Source organism: Sorex araneus, chromosome 4, assembly GCF_027595985.1.
Source record: "Sorex araneus isolate mSorAra2 chromosome 4, mSorAra2.pri, whole genome shotgun sequence".
NCBI lineage: Eukaryota > Metazoa > Chordata > Mammalia > Eulipotyphla > Soricidae > Sorex > Sorex araneus.
The window spans coordinates 40,029,950-40,047,095 of NC_073305.1; the positions used below are offsets into that span (position 1 = coordinate 40,029,950).

The 17,146-nt window shown below is 48.1% G+C and overlaps 1 protein-coding gene across 3 annotated transcripts in view; it reads left to right on the plus strand.

Annotated features, from left to right (window-relative positions):
* Nucleotides 1-17,146, plus strand: part of TRAK1 (trafficking kinesin protein 1) — a 123,801-nt gene that overhangs the window by 21,004 nt on the left and 85,651 nt on the right. For all 3 annotated transcript variants that reach the window (XM_055137255.1, XM_055137257.1, XM_055137258.1), the window contains exon 2: nucleotides 16,223-16,417. The gene's annotated coding sequence lies outside the window, so the exon portion shown is untranslated. The remainder of the gene's footprint in view (nucleotides 1-16,222; nucleotides 16,418-17,146) is intronic.

Below are 17,146 nucleotides of genomic sequence, written 5' to 3' on the forward strand. Positions count from 1 at the left end.
AGGGAGCTGGGTCTGAACCCATTGATTAGAACAACAGCTTAGAGGTGGGAGGAAGGTGGATGAAATGAAATACATGGAAGCTTTCTTCTTTTTGTGATGCATCATTACAGAGATGGAGTTAGACTTCCCAATCATTTAAGATCAAATTACCCTTGTCAGTAAGGTTTGGCTCACCTGCGTTGAACAGTGCCTTCACCTGATGGGGTTTAGTTTTCTTTCACCTAAAAAAATTTTGGTGATGGAGGTACCCTGCCGTGCTGATGTAGTGCTACTCTTCTCAGTAGTCTAGGTATTTGCTGTTCTGTTATTACACCATACTAGTTGTGACTTTCCTCATGAATGTCTAAGACCTCATGGTCTAAGACAGCTGCTGAAGCTCCAGCCAGCACGCCCAGGTTCTCGACCATAGGAAGGCAGCCTCACATACACTCATTATATCTGACTGGCTGGAAATTAGCACCTTAGACATACCTCATGAGGGGAGAGGGTGTGAAATGTCAGGCTTTGATACTACCGAAAGTGGAAGAATGGCTGGACATATGCCACTAACACCCCGAGAGCCTTCTTGGTCACAAAAACCCACAACAGCAATGACAAAATGATGGTGTTTACAAAGCAGGAGAGGCCGCTCAGTGCTGGAGGCCACTCTGCACCGGGTGTGGTGCTGTCCATTGCCAGCATCGTTGGGAGAAGTTCTGTCCTGAGAGACTGGAACTGGGAAGCTGGTGGCATGTGGTGTACGAAGCAAAATACAGCCCTGTGATACAAGGAAGTGGAGCTCTGAGGAGGGCGGGCCAGCAGAAGAGCAAGCGTATTGGGGTAGACCAGATGCCTATTTGAAGCCGGACTCTCAGGAAGAATCCACGAGTGAAGTTCTAGCTCTGAGCTGGGTTTGAGAAGGTACCCCGCCTGCTCAAGAAAGTGAAAGTTAGGCATAGAAGGAACTTTCAGACAAAAGAAAATAATAAAGAGTTATTAGAGCGATAGCACAGCGGGTAGGGCATTTGCTTTTCATGTGGCTGTCCCAGGTTTGATTTTTCCGTCCCTCTCGGAGAGCCTGAGAAGCTACTGAGAGTATCCCGCCCGCACCGCAGAGCCTGGCAAGCTACCCATGGTGTATTCGATATGCCAAAAACAGTAGCAACAAGTCTCATAATGGAGACGTTACTGGTGCCTGCTCGAGCAAATCAATGAATAACGGGATGATAGTGCTCAGTGCTACAGTGCTATTAGTGAGATCAGGAATTTTCAGGCCCTGGGTAGTTTGGGAGGTGGTTCTAGACTGTCTCTCTGAGCACAGCTGCTCCTGACTCAGCTCCAGTAGGTGTCCTGCTCCTCAGCTTCTCTCTGCGTCTTTCTCCTTTCACTTGAGGTCAGATTAGAGCCATTGGGAGGAGCAAACAAGCTGGGGCATGGGAGTGCTGACTGCACATGTTTGCATTATTGCTGCTCTTTATTGTTATCAAAGCACAGCTAATCCCTACCTAAATTCAACCTAATAAAATCCAGATCGTCTGTAGATATATGGTCTGAAGGATGAAGCCAAGAAAGTGCTGGAAGTAAATATTGCTGGATTTTTTTTTTTAATATAGCCTGGAGTGGGGCAGCCTGCACCTGGTGGGTGCAAGGGATCATACAGGACAAAAACCAGACTTCTCATAGACCTCCTTGTGGTCACATGCCTGGTCGATTTGCTTTTGAAAAAACGCAGGTGTTCAGTAAAACTTCATGCTGGGAAGAACAGGTTCTGCACCTGCCTGGGAGATGCAGTGAGGAGCCCAGGCTGCACGCCATGCACGGAGGTTGCAGGGCTGGGGCTATGAGGGAGGGATGCAGAGAGCTTCACTCAGAGCCGCAATGAACATGGGCCCCAGAGGAGGCTGAGAGTGCAGCCTGGCTGGCTTTTCCTCTCCGTGTGTGGAAGCCTGGGCGCTGTGTTTTCCCTAAGTTGCTTTTTAACCAGAACGAAAACAGAGCCCTTTCCTACTTGGCTGAAGCTGTAGTCGTTCTTACAGTGCCATCACCCTGGTTTAGGGAAAATCACAGGCAAACCAATCAGTCTTGCTGCCCTGCTCACAAAGAGGCCGGAGCCCATGAGAAAAGCCGGTGATGCAGCAGATGATGGCTGTGCAGGGCAAAAGCAGAAACCCAAGGAGGGTTGCAAGATAGATGACAAGTAGGGTTATGGGGAGGGGGAGTGGATCATGGCCACAGATGATAGACAAAAGCTTTCTTTAAAAAAGCTGCCCTATTTATAGCAGCAGTGAAGAATCGACTATCCCCAGAGGTAAATAAGAGGATCGGTGAGAGCTTCCTGTGAATGACCTACAAATGGCTAAAAGGTCTGTGAAAGATGGGACGTGTTACTAGAAATGGAAGCCAGGGAGGGCCGGAGCAATAGTACAGCAGGTAGGGTGCTTGTCTCGAATGTGGCCAACTCAGGGGGTTTGATTCCGGCACCCCGTGTGGTTCCCTGAGCACTGCCAAGAGTAACCCCTAGCAATGCTGCTCGGTGTGGCCCCCAAAGCAAAAAAAAAAAAAAAGAGAGAGAGAGAGTAAGCCAGGGAGGTGGCTCAAAGAACTGGGGCATGTGCTTTTGTATGTGGGAGCCCAAGGCTCAATCTCAGACACTGCATGGTTACCCCAACCATGACCGGGCATGTCCCAACAATGAAAACAAACAAAAAAAGGGAATGCAAATCTCACGATCCAAATTTCATGAATATTTGAAAGGATATAACTATATTTGAATTTGTAAGGATATAACTATACAAATAATAGATGTGAGACACTAGTCTATCTAGTTGGCCAGAGGCGACGAGTTCAGCAAAAGCCACAGGAATGACCCAGTGCTCTGGGTGGGGTGTAAGTGATACACTTCCCTAGAAGTCAGTGTTAACACCCAAATAGTGCCACAGTTTCATTTTAGGAATTTATCTTTTTTTTTTTCCCTTTTGGGTCATACCCAGCGATGCTCAGGGGTTACTCCTGGCTCCTCTGCACTCAGGAATTACTCCTGGCAGTGCTTGGGGGACCATATGGGATGCCAGGAATCAAACCCAGGTCGGTCACGTGCAAGGCAAACACCCTACCCGCTGTATTATCACTCTGGCCCCATCATTTTAGGAATTTATCTTAAGGAATCATTGGACAAGTGTGAAGAGATCAAGAAAAGTGGATATATATGTATATATATTTAATATTCTTTAATTGCAAAAGTGTGGCATTTGGGAGCTTGATAGTACAGCAGGTAGAGCACTGGCCTTGCATGAAACCGACCCAGCATCACACATGGGTCCCTGAGCCCCGTTAGGAGTGATCCCTGAGCCCAGAGCAAGGGGTAAGCCCTGAGAATATCCAAGTGTACCCCCCCGCAAAATGTGTGTGACATTGTAGATAGAGGATTAGATAGCTGAATTATAGTCCATAAGAACATGGAATCTTATATAGCCTTGAGAAAGAGACAGCAGCATTGTCATGGAGAGATGTCTGTGATACAGGGGTAACATCCACAGTGAATCTTCTAAGTATATGGTGGGGAAAGGGGAAAGAAAGAAAGAAAGAAAGAAAGAAAGAAAGAAAGAAAGAAAGAAAGAAAGAAAGAAAGAAAGAAAGAAAGAAAGAAAGAAAGAAAGAAAGAAAGAGAGAGAACGAGAGAACGAGAGAAAGAGAGAAAGAAAGAGAGAAAGAAAGAAAGAAAGAAAGAAAGAAAGAAAGAAAGAAAGAAAGAAAGAAAGAAAGAAAGAAAGAAAGAAAGAAAGAAAGAAAGAAAGAAAGAAAAGGGGATTCCAAATGGATTTGTAAATAATCTGTTGAGCATTTGGGTTTTTTTGTTTGTTTGATTGGTTGGTTGGTTTTGGGGTCCTACTAAGCAGTTGGTTTTTGGGTCTTCCCAGGGCTTATTCCTGGCTCTGCACTTAGCAATTACTCCTGGCGGGCTCAGAGGATGGTATGTGGTGCCAGGAATCAAACCTGAGTCAGCCACTTGCAAGGTCAATGCCCTACCTGCTGTCCTGTCACTTTGGCCCCTGTGACGCATTTGAACCTTCATCTTCCTCTTCCTCCTTTTTAAAACCAGTAGCAAGCTAACCTGTAAAAAAAAAATGTATTTTTTCTCTTTTGGGTCACACCCAGTGATGCTCCGGGGTTATTCCTGGCTCTGCACTCAGAAATTACTCCTGGCAGTCCTTGGAGGACCATAAGGGATGCAAGGCAAGTGTCCTACCCTCGGAGTTCTGCCCCCTAACCTGTGAAATTCTGTGGATACCTGGTTTCCTATGAAATAATACAAGTACAAGCTGGAAGATTGATTAGCACCAGCCTCTTGAATTTTTACCTTGTTTCAAAATATTTTTAATTTTAATTAAAAAAATTTTTTTTGGTTCACACATCAGCAGTGTTCAGGGGCTACTTCTGGCTCTGTGCTCACAGGTCACTTTTGATGGGGCACAGAGGGTCACCAGTGCCAGGGATTGAACCCAGGCTTCCTGCGTGCAAAGAGTGTGCCCAGCCTGCTGAGCTCGCTTGTCAACACATTTTTATGTTTTTTTATAATAATAGTTTAATTAAAACATTTCAATTTTTGTAAACAGTGGCTTACAGTAGTCTTCATATTCTTGTTTTATACTTGCGGTGCTAATTCCCACCAGTCTCAGCAGCCCACCTCCACTGAGCCAGGATCCCTCTCCCAGCCCCCTCCCGTCAGTGTCCCACATAGCTGTTCTGTTGGCACCAACTCACAGCTTGTTTCCACTTGGCATTGTTTCATCCATGGCTTTGTTTCTTTATATTCCATATATGAGCAAGGTCATTTCCTTTTTGTTGTTTTCCTTCTGACTCAGTTAGCATGATCCCCTTGCACTTCATGTAGGTTGCAGCAAACTGCATGGTTTCATCTTTTTTCATAGCTAAATTGTATACTATTGTGTGCATCTATGCATACTACAGTTTTATTTTGTATTCTATTATTGGGCCCTTTGGTTGTTTCTAGATCTTGGCTATTGTGAATCATGTTGTGTGAACAAAGGTGGACGTACCTCCTCGTGGGTTAAATATTTCAATATCTTGGGGTAGAGGCCCAAGAGGGGAATTTCTGGTTCATATGGAAATTCTATTCTTATTTTTCCTAAGGAGTCTCTGTGTCATTTCCCATAAAGACTGGACCAGACAGACATTCTGGTGAATGAGGGTTTCTTTTTCACCACCTTGCCACTCTATCTAGTTATTTCCATTGTTTTTGATGAGGACTGTTCTCAGTGGTGTGAGATGATATCTTATTGTCTTCTGTTTTGCATTTGCCTCACAGTCAGTGATGATGAACATTCTTTCATCTACCTATATCTTTCAAGGAAGCATCTCTTCAGTTCCTCTCCTTATATTTTGATGGAGTCATTTGTTTTTATTGCTGAGCTTTGTGAATGCTTTATAAGTCTTGGAGATTGGTTCTTTGATATATAATGTACAAATATTTTCCTACTCTGTTTTACCCTTGATATTTTTAAGTTTTACATATCCCTTCCCCCCCCTTTTAAACTTTGAACACTGCAGTTTACAAAGTTGTTACAGGCATATTCAATATTCCAACACCAGTCCTACCATCAGTGGAACCCTCCCCTCTACCACTGTCCCTTTCTCCCAACCTCCCTCCACATCTGCCCCCTTAGCAGGCACCCAGTAATTAATTTTATATTGCTTCTTACAACTAAAGGGCTAATGGAGTTATCAAAAATACTTCAGTAAATGAAAATTTGTGATAACTTCTATCTTAACATGGGGTCATGAAGTCCTGCCTGAAGGTTTAGTAAGCTGTGTGTTGTTAGTTGAGCCTTCTGTGTTATTGTTTTGTTTATTTAACTTAGTTGGCTTTTATGTTACTTTCCCATCTAATCTGGTGTGCTCCTATTGGGACGTTAGCCTTATGGAATTGTAGGTGTTGGGTGGCTGCATATGTAGCCGCACGCTGTACAAACTAGGACCTGTACAACTGAGCTGATGCGTTTACATGACGGAAGCTGTGGGATGTAGGTGAGATTTCTGGGACTTCTGGAAGTACAGGGGTAGAGGTGGGGGGAGGCTCCTGCCCCTACTCCGAGAAGACCCCAGAGTTCTCAGCCTAGAAACTGGAATTTTCATGTGTTTGGTGTCTGCAGAGGTTAGTTGTGAGGTAGTAAAGTTGGGCTGATGGCAGGATGACAGCTGTAGGATGTGGGCACAGCTGCTGGGGTTTCAGCAGGGCAGAGACTTGTGCCACCTTTTCAGAATTTTCAACTGGAAGATGGATGTACCCATAATTTTAGTGGCTTGGCTTGCGTGCTTGCGTTTTTTTTTTTTGGAGAGGTAGTCGAGAATCTGTAGAGCTGGGCCAGCCTCCCGCTGTCTCCATGCAGACTCTCATATTCTCTCTCTAGTTTTGGGCAACACAACTTGCAACACAGACACCGAGAGGTCATCATGTTTGGACCATTATCTACTTTCGGCATGTATCTCCCATCCCGACTGGTTCCTCCAGCCATCATTTTCTTAGTGATCCCTTCTCTATTCCATCTGCCTTCTCCTCTCTGCTCATGAAGCAGTCTTCCAGCTATGGGGAAATCCCCCTGGCCCTTGTATCTACTGTCCTTGGGTGTCAGCCTCATGTGATGTTATTCTATACACCACAAATGAGTGTAGTCCTTCTATGTCTGTCCCTCTCTTCCTGACTCATTTCGCTTAGCATGATACTCTCCATGTCTGTCCATTTATAAGGAAATTTTATTACTTCATCTCTCCTAACAGCTGCATAGTATTCCATTGTGTATTTGTACCAAAGTTTCTTTAACCAGTCATCTGTTCTAGGGCACTTGGGTTGTTTCCAGATTTTGGCTATTGTGAACAGTGCTGCAGTGAATATATAGGTACAGATGTCATTTCTACTGTGCTTTTCTGCATCCTCAGGATATTTTCCCAGAAGTGGTATTGCGGGGTCATATGGAAGCTCAATTTTGAAAGACTGTCCATATTGTTTTCCAAAAAGGCTGGACCAGTCGGCATTCCCACCAACAGAAAGCACTATCATTTCTACCTTACAGTTTTTTCCCTAAGCCCACCCCTTCTCCTTCCCCTGTCTCATTGTAGTCTGAGCCCCAATCAGTTCTTGCTTGGCCCAGGGAAGTGCCCTCGCCCCCGTCCCCCTCCCCCCACCCCCTGGCATCAACCTTTCTATATTCAGTCTATACAGATTTGACAGCTCTAGGACCATCATTCATTAGGGGGATCCTACAGTATCTGTCCTCTTATATCTGCTAATTTCTCTCAGCATATGCCTTCAGGTCCATCCATGTTGTAGCTTGTGCCAGCTTCTTTTCTTTCTGTTGCTTGGAAAAGATTCCACTGTGTGCAATGAATGTACCAGTGTATATGCCCACTGTTGGACAGTTGGGCTGCTTCTACCTTTGGACTCTTGCTAATTATCTACGTGAAAAACTGTTCAAGTCATTACTTTTACTTTGTTTGGATATATACTCAGAAGTGTAGCTTTGACCACATGAGGATTCTGATTAGGCCTGTGTTTTTAACCTCATCGGGTGCAGTCCCTTATGTGAGATAACTGATTCGAGGAAGAATTTTGGGTTCTGCAAACATGCTGTCAAACTGTTTTCTGCAAGTGTTGTTCCAATTTATACCACTGCCATCTGTCTAAACACTAATTCAGCTGTGAGCATGTCAAAGCCACTAACTCTGGCAGTTTCCATGCAAAAAAAAAAATTCCTCTAGAAATTTTAATTAATAATGATAGAACATATGCATATATAATTTCAATATAAATTGTCAGAAAAGTTGGACGATTATTTATATTCTGGTAAATAGAAAGAAACAGCAATGCTCCTTGTTATTTTAAAGTCCTTTTATGGATATTTAACTGTGAACTGAACTTGACACATCAATTTTTATTTTCCCCTGGGGTCCTAGGATGGGATTGGGGAGTGCCAAGTGGACAGATGGCGCATTTGTGGGTGTTTCCATGCCAGCATCCGAAAGTTCAGCATCTGGGATGCTCCTGTAGAAACACAGAGACCCCAGCACCTCCTCCCCCTGACCCCAGCAAGAACTCCTGAGGGCAAGAACCCTTAGGCAGAATCCTTGGTGGCTTGTTGTCATTTCTGGTTGGAAGCAAAAGTTCTGCGACTGACTGGACACCCGACCTGTGTCCTACTGGTGAAAAACTGTTTTGGTTCAAGTGGCGATGGAGGATGGGATCGGGGTGTGTGTGGGGGGGTGTGGGGACAGCCAGCCAAGGGCTTGGCCTGCGTTTGCCTTTCGCAGCGGAGGCCCTGGCTCGCCACACCCGCCATGCTCTCACTTCCACTAGCTTTCCAAATTTCTCTCACTGACCTTGCCTCTTCCTCCATGGCCGTTCTCTCCCCGCTTCCTTTCCCTTCTCCCCCCCGCTGTTTGTCCAGGTCCCCAGGATGAGCGTTTGGGGTTCTTCTCCTCTGAAACAGCCTGTCTGCACTCGGCTGCCCTGCAGCTGTGCAGTTCTCTGTGCCCCTGGCCACATCTCGTGTGGGCAAGAACACCCCCCACTCCCACCCAGAGCTGTTACCAAACCCAAGTTCAGGTGTTTGCCGCTTGAAAGCCTTTGGTTGAGAGACAAGAGTGGGTAGGGGGGAAGAAAACTCGGGCTTATTCCGTTAGATGGAGGACTCGATCGCCTACCACGGTCTTACTCCCAGGTTAGGGCTAGGGGGTTCTCTGGGTCTGGTTGGCAAAGTCGGTTGGGGAGAGAGGCCATGGTGCCGTGGTTTAATGAATCATGGGGCTTATTTATTTATTTTTTGTTCAGGGGGCCATACCCAGCATTGTTCAAGACTTACCCTGGCTCTGTGCTCAGGGATCATTCCTGGTGGGGATCAGGGGGCCATCTGGGGTGCTGAGAATCCAAAATGAACCCCAGGGATGGGAGTCTGTTTCTCTCAAGGCTTTGCGCTCGTAGCAGCAAGGGGATCACAGGGGAGCCAGCTGGGCGGGGGAGGGCTACACGGCTCTCCGTCGGCAACTGGGCCCTGGTTCGACATGGATCAGACCACGTGTAACATCCTCTCTTTGGCGTGGGAGATTGGGCAGGAGGGCAGAGGCCCCCTGTGGAGTGAGTTTCTCCGGAGTCTGTGGAGAAAGATGGCATCTCTAAGGCTCCCACAGAGGGCAGCTGGGTGGTCTCTTGGGGGGCGGCTCACACAGAGGGCAGCCGGAGGGTCTATTTTCGCAGGAGCGACTCTGAGTTTTCGACAGCAAGTGGTGATTTGGAGCCATCTCTCTGCTGTAGGACAGGAGCATCGCGGGGGGGACCTGGCAGGTTCCATCAGGCTGCCCGCAGTCTGCACCTGTATGCAGAAAGGGGGCTTCCTGTAGCCCCTCTCAGGGGTGAGGGTCCAGCTCAGGTGGGGTCTAGCGTGAACACAGTGCAGTGATCGACAGCCCCAGGGTCTGGCTGCAGAGCGGGGCGCTCTCCACCTGCCAGGCTCCTAAAGAAGCCCCCATTCTCGGCGGAACCCCGGGTCTTGAGCAGACCTTGGAAGGCTTTAGATGTGTAAAGAGGTGAAGGACTCCTTGTGCTGTCCAGTCAATGTGGTGGTGGCCTGAGAATGGCAGAACCAGCCCCCCAGTGTCTTGGCTGAGGGATGCAGGGGCCCCTCCCTTCCCAGTGGGGTTTCTCTCCCTGCAGGCTCCGAGTGCTTCCGGACACTAGGTGGCGCCACACCCCCATGCTGAAGCCTGGATCATTTGGGTCCCGCCTGTCCGCTGACTAGACTCACCAGCCTCCGGTGATTCTTTCTTCTTTTTGCTCCACTATATTCATCTCACCGGCGTGGTGCTGGGGGCTGGGTTGCATGCCAAAGTGGGTGCTCTAGTTAGCAGATGAGAGGCTTCAGGAAGTGTTTATAGCCTTGCATTATGGGGGGGGGGGGTGGCGGGGAATCTCTGGACCAGAAGCACACAGGCAGAGGAGAGAGGTCAGGGGGAGCTGGGAGGTTCAGGATGATGTTTGAATGATATTTTGGGATGGATTTTGCTGGGCAGGAAAGGGCATTCTGGCTACGCAGCTGGTGTAAAGATCCGTGCAAAATGAAAAAAAGAAAGTGCTTAAAAAGTGGTGAGAAGTTGGTGCGACTTCATTGAAAGGATATTGGGGAAAATAGCAGGGATTGAATTTGCGAAGAAAGGCTGTTTGCATATTGATTGGGCTGCTTGAACAGAGACTAAGATATAGTGGACCCAGTACAGTAAGTGTCCCTCCCTCCCTCCCTGGAGGATGCTCTCTACCAGGAAATCCCAGGCACCCACGGTTGCCCTGGTCATGCCCTGGGTGTTCCTGTTAACTGGGGGATGTCTTAAGATAGTTTCAGTTCTGCCTTTGCCACTTGACAAGAGGAAAGGCTGCAGGGATGAGAGTTGCAGGTTCTGTTCACTGGGCCATGAGGCTGCTTTCCTGCAAGATCAGGGATGTGTAGTTTGGGGCTGAGTGACCACATGCCTAGCCCCACTGATGTCACTTGGGGTGACATCACCAACAGGAAGAGGCAGCCATGCTTTGGATGCGTGGGCGCCTGGTTTGATCCCTGGTACCACGTGCCCGAAACCAGCACTGTGGGGGGTGGCCCTGGTAGCCCCCAAGCACCTCTGCGTGTATTCCTGGGGGTCCCTGAGGAGCACTGGACTTCACCCCGGTGGCCCCCTCTGGCTCCCTCTGGTGCCCCCTCTGAGTTATAGACTCGGCTCTAATATTGAATTGTCTGACCCAGTTAGCTGAACATTACCAGGAGTAGCCTCTGGGTTACCGGAGCACTGCTTGGGAGCTCCCCCAGCCTTCCCCCGCACCCACAAAAAAAAAAGTAGAAACTGGACATTGGGCGAGGAAGGTATGGGCTGGGTGTTGAAACACTTTGTAGAGGCTAGGAGGCTTAGACAGCAGGACAATATTGTGACTTAAAACGCATTTTGTCGTAAATGGGGCTGCAGCCCTCCATCTCGGGCTGTTGCAGAAACTGGGCATAGGGAGGTGCTGAGGGGTACTGAGTCCCCCTGAGTCTGGCTTTTGGAGGATTTGATCCCCAGACTGGGATCTTCTGGGCAGATCTGTCAGAAGCCACAGCCTTGAGTTCAGTCCAGAGGTTGAGACTCCCCGGAGTACAGGTTCTTATAACTGATAGTCTGCGTTGGAACCGTGGAGAAAAGGTGACCTTGAGAGTGTAAAGGACCTTTCCCCAGGTCAGGCCTGTGAGGCCCTTTCTCAGCACCAGCTTCAGTTAAGCTCCAGGCCAGCCACCCTTCTCCGACCACTTCAGGGTACACCTGCACCCACAGTTTCTGCCTCTGCTTCCTGGGCTCCCAGATTCCTCCCTGCTTAGTCAGTGCCTTCAGTCAAGCACCTTGGCCGCCCTCTACCTGGTCAGAGCAGAAGCTTCCTGATGAGACAGTCCTGGGAAGTCCCCATGTTTCCAGTCAGTATGCCCACTTGGGAGATGGCACCGCTGGAGGCATCTCGCACTGTGTCCTTCACTTCTCCAGCTAAGGGACCTGACAACGAGATACTCCCCCAGCCTCTGGGAATCTCTGCCTCCTCCACTATAAAACAGAGTCAATGTTAGGTATGACCCCAAGTACCTGGGAGGGTCAGACAATGCTTAATAGGAACCTGGCATGGGGTAAGGAATGGCAGAAGTCTTCTTGGGGACTTCTTTAAGACTTTTGTGTACCCAGCTTTCAAGCTCGGCTGTGTCTTCTCCGTGAGCCAGACGTGACGTCCTTCTGTATAGAAGGAAGGTTCCCCCCTGGGGCCTCACAGCCAGAGTCAAGAAGAGTTCTCCCAGGCAAGTCTCTGTCATCTTGCACGGCATAATTTTCTAGGCCTTCTGGGCAATCTGACAACTCACTGGTGTTAGATGACTGGGTGTCTTAGGGACGAATCAAGCACAGAGTGCACTTTCTTTTTTTAATTTTTAAAATTTTATTGAATCACCATGAGATAGTTACAAGCTTTCGTGTTTGGGTTACAATCTCACAATGATCAAACACCCATCCCTCCACCAGTGCACATTCCCCACCACCAATATCCCAGGTATACCTCCCCTTCCCCACCCTCCCTCTGCCTCTAAGGCAGACAATATTCCCCATAGTCTCTCTCTAGTTTTGGGCAACACAACTTGCAACACAGACACTGAGAGGTCATCATATTTGGTCCATTATCTACTTTTGGCATGCATCTCCCATCCCAACTAGTTCCTCCAGCCATCATTTTCTAGTGATCCCTTCTCTATTCCATCTGCCTTCTCCCCTCTGCTCATGAAGCAGTCTTCCAGCTATGGGGAAATCCCCCTGGCCCTTGTATCTACTGTCCTTGGGTGTCAGCCTCATGTGATGTTATTCTATAAGCCACAAATGAGTGCAGTTCTTCTATGTGTGTCCCTCTGTTTCTGACTCATTTCACTTAAAATGATACTCTCCATGTTTATCCATTTATAAGCAAATTTCATGACTTCATCTCTCCTAACAGCTGCATAGTATTCCATTGTGTATTTGTACCAAAGTTTCTTTAACCAGTCATCTGTTCTAGGGCACTCGGATTGTTTCCAGATTTTGGCTATTGTGAACAGTGCTGCAGTGAATATATAGGTACAGATGTCGTTTCTACTGGAGAGCACTTTAAGAAGTTTTTTTATAACGGCCAGGCCTTTTGATGCTTTATCTCCTTGGCCATCATACTTTCTAAGGACACTGATATCTCTTGGCCGCCAGAGCCCACACTGTAAATAGGTTGACCTTCAGCCCCAGATACGTGGAAGGACAGGCCAGGTCTCCACATGTGAGCAGCAGCCAGTTTTCTTCACAATCGGTGCATTATTCATGGAAGGGTCTTTTTTTTTCTTTCTTTTCTCTTTTTGAGGCCATTGTCTTCTTCACCAAGTCATAGCAACTTGACAGGGTTCCAGCCCGTAATATGGGTGCGTCCTGCAGGAATGTGTTGGTGCCCTTCCTGTTCTAGGCCCGGGCTGGCACTGCCTTAGCCGAGAGAAGTCAGCCGAGCGTGGGCCTCCGCCGTCCTTGACCCGGTGGCGCCTTTGTCACAGTGTTTTGTGGCTGCGAGGCCTCTCCCCTCAGCGGAGCCTGGGAGGAACTTGCTCTCCGAGAGCTTGAGTGTCAGAGGAGATCTCGGCCTCAGCGTGAGGACAGCCTGAACCTCTTGCCGGCATTTGGCTGCCGGGGGAAGTGAAAAGAAATGTGAGACATCTTCTCTCGGGCGGTTGTGCCGCTGGCCTTGGCCTGGCACAGGGAGGATGTGACTTGGGTTCTCCGTAGCTCCAGTAGCTCCGTCTGGCTCTGGACCGCTGACTGGCTGGGGCGTTTCCCGCCTCAGAGAATCCTGAGTGCTCAGAGGTGGTTGCTCCTCCGAGTCCTCAAGGTGCCAAGTGAAATTCCGAGTCTTCACTTTCTGCTTCTGACGCTTTCCTTAGTGCTCACTCCCGGCTTCCTGCAAGTGTTGCGTCCTGAACCCCGTGAAAGCGGGTAGTGTGTAAGGGTGGGGGAGAGATGGACATATTTTCAGTGGGTTCCAAGGCCTGGGGAGATAGTTGGTCACTGATTGTTCTCTTTACTTGTGTTTCCATATCCTTCTGCCTCCCTGCCAAGACCTCCTTTGGTTTTCTTTTCTTTCCAGAATTTTATTTAGATAAATACCACAAATTGCAAAGTTCTTCATAGTTGGATTTTTGGCATATGTTGTTCCATCACCAGCCTGGCCACCAGTATCAACTTCCTTCCACCGGTGTTTCCAGATCCCCTCTCCTACCTCTCCACCCCCCACCCCAGCCCTAGTCTGCCATCCTGGCAGGTACCTTTGATTTTATTTAATTAATTAATTTTAATTTTAATTTTTTTAAAAAATTATAAAGTGGTTCACAATATTTGATTACATTTAATATTTGAACACCACTCCCATCACCATTATACCGTCCCACCACCATATTTCAAATGTTTCCATCCTGAGCCCCAACCCCTGCCCCAAAGCAGAACCGAAATAATTTATTTTGTATTATTCGTTATGAAAAACCGCTGAAAATGCTAACAAAAAGTTTCCTTAGAGGTAAGAGTGTGAAGATTGTTGCATTTCACCCAGGGGCCATTAAGCCCTTCTATAAGAGATCACTAACGTGTTGTTAAAGGTTGAGCCTTGTGTGCTTGTGTATATCTTTGTGGCACTGTAGCACTGTCCTCTCCTTGCTCATCGATTTGCTCAAGTGGGCACCAGTAACACTCCATTGTGAGACTTGTTGTCGAATACGCCACGGGTGGCTTGCCAGGCTCTGCCGTGCGGGTGGGATACTCTTGGTAGCTTGCCAGGCTCTCCGAGAGGGAGGGAGGAATCGAACCCAGGTTGGCTGCATGCAAGGCAAACGCCCTACCCACTGTGCTATCGCTCCAGTCCATATATCTTTGTAAAAAAAATAATAATAAATTCTCTCTAAGATTGGTTGCCTCCCACTTTAAATCCCATCAAATGTGGGTGACAGGCACCTTCTAAACCTGCTTATTAAAACTTGGGTCTCAAGATTGCCCCGTTGTTGACTCTGTGGTGTGAATACTTAGCTCTGTCCTCCCTGGACACCACCCGTTATTAAACACAAGCAGGGTAGGATGTAGGGAAGCCTCTGATGTCCCTGTTTTTCTGCACCTCCTCCCTGGGGGCGAATGGTCCTGGGATCTCTGGGCTGCTGCCTTGTTGTCCTGTGTGTGGACAGAGAGGAGCCATGGGGCCGCTTCTCCCTGCCCTGCCTGCTTGGGTCCGTTCTCCAGGGACTCCCTGCCCGGGGTCCTTCCGGGGTGCTCTGCCCACACTCCCAGCATGGATCTCCCAGGTCCTGCTTCTGCCACTGGCACCTCCTGTTTCTGTGTATTGAGGCTGAGCCACCCTATCTTCCTCATGTGATGCCGCCTCCGTGGCTTGGGCGTATCTCTTAGCTGATCCGTACTTCCTTGTGCTGCTGTGCATTTTATTTGTCTTGGAGTGTTTTTCGCTCCGTCCTTCTTTGGAGAGGCGCTTGAGGTTGAGTCACATGCTCTGTCCTTCACCTTGATCCGGGTGCTTGTTTTGCTTCCTGCGTGAAGGCCGACCGTGCTGCCACCACTGTCGTAAGATGGTCCCAGAGTTCACAGCTTTTTGATTTTGTTTTTAATTCCATTGAAAACTCCTTTCTAGAATGAAAGACCAGCTTAATGCTCATGACTGTTGAGTTGTGTGCTCTGGGTACTGTGGTTTATTCTTGATTGACAAAGACCAGAGGTACTGACTGCTTTCTGTGAAATGGGCTGACACAGAGACCCGTGTTAGGAATTAGTTGGTCGATGGTCAGTATTCAACCATTAGTATTGACTTCATTTATTCTTCCTGGAGTGGAGACATTGTATAAGATGCTTCCTTGTCCTGAGTATGTGTGCCCTGTACTTGTATTTGAATCTGATTTAAAGGCCTCATTTAATGTGCTGTGTATGGATTTTGGGGCATTAGAAAGGGAGATGAGTTATTACTTAAAATACCCAGAAGACAGAACTTTATATGTTGTAGGTGAAGTTTGTACAAAATGCTCTGTAAATGTAGAAATATAGATTAATTCCGTCTGTTTCCCTGATGGTATGTCAGGGAAAGGTGGTATACACATACCTTGATGGAGGGGCACCTAGTGGATTAATGAAGCCCCAGAAGAATCTGTGTTGCTGAGGCAAGAGAACAGCAATTGTACATAAGTGGATGGAAGGAGTTGTGGACAGATGAAGAGATGAATGAGTGACCCTATCGAATAGGAAACCCTGCTTAGGGGAAGGATAAAAGAGCAACAAGAAGTGGGCACACTGGTGGAGTAGAACAGGTTTGGCTAAGTGTGTTGAGAGAAGCTGTCACAAACAGAAAGGGTTGCAAAGAAAGTCAGCCCAGAGAATGAAAGCACAAAAATGTTGTCTTCACACCAGATGCACAGGTAAACAACACTGAGTTATTTGAACAGGTTTTGGCTCTACCGGTGCAGAATTTTAAGTTCTGAGGAGAGAATTGCAATTGGAAAAGGGCCTCCTTGCGCCTCTCCGGGAGGTGGGTAGGCAGCCAAAGGTGCTTCCTGGAGGCCCCGAGGTGAGTTAACTGGCAGCCGCCAGGATATAACCAGTGCCGGTCACTCATGCTCTGTCCTCTTCCCTCTAGACGTGTGCAACAGCACCGATCTTCCGGAAGTCGAGATCATTAGCCTGCTGGAGGAGCAGCTTCCCCATTATAAGCTAAGAGCCGACACCATCTACGGTTATGACCACGACGACTGGCTCCACACCCCCCTCATTTCTCCAGATGCCAACATCGACCTCACCACCGAGCAAATTGAAGAGACTCTGAAATACTTCCGTAAGTGGCTCCCCCTTTGGATGAGGCCAAGCCCCCCCGGATGGCCAGGGAGTAGCCCGGGACTCTGAGAAATGCTGTCCTGCTTACCAGGTTGGCCGGCCCCAGGGATGCCGTCAGGCAGCGTGGCTGCTGCTTTGGCGACCACCGAGGCCTTAGCATTGAAGTGTTGTGAATAGAAGCCTTGGCGTCTTGGGGATGACTGTGCGTTTTTATTTGAATTTGTTTTCTCTTAACGGCTCAGAAATTTTGAAAATATTTTCACTTTACCCCTTTACCAAACGGATCACGCGAGTCCTTAAACATCCTTGTTGAGAAGAGCTGGTCTGCCTTGAAACCAAAGGCATTAGGAACCCGGAGGTGTTTGTAGGACATATGAGACATGCCCGAGGCTTCTGAAGTGTCAGGTGCCACAGAGACAAGACCCCTTTGTCTACTTGCGGTGTCTGACCAACCCTAAGGAGCTGTGGGTTGACTCTGAACTTAATTATAGCACCTTATTATACTAGATTAGATGTGATTTGGAATATCCTTGGGCTATCACAGAGGCCCACGGGGGCCACATGGCGTGTGGAATACACAGTTGGAAATCAGTACACTTCCTGTCTGGTTTCTTCAGAGTGCTTCACAGCAGACTCCAGGAATCTGAGTGCTACTTCCTCCTCTCCGGGGACCCCCAAGCTTCTCCAGGACTCCCCATGGCCACATCAGTCAAAAGAGGCGCCTAAGTCC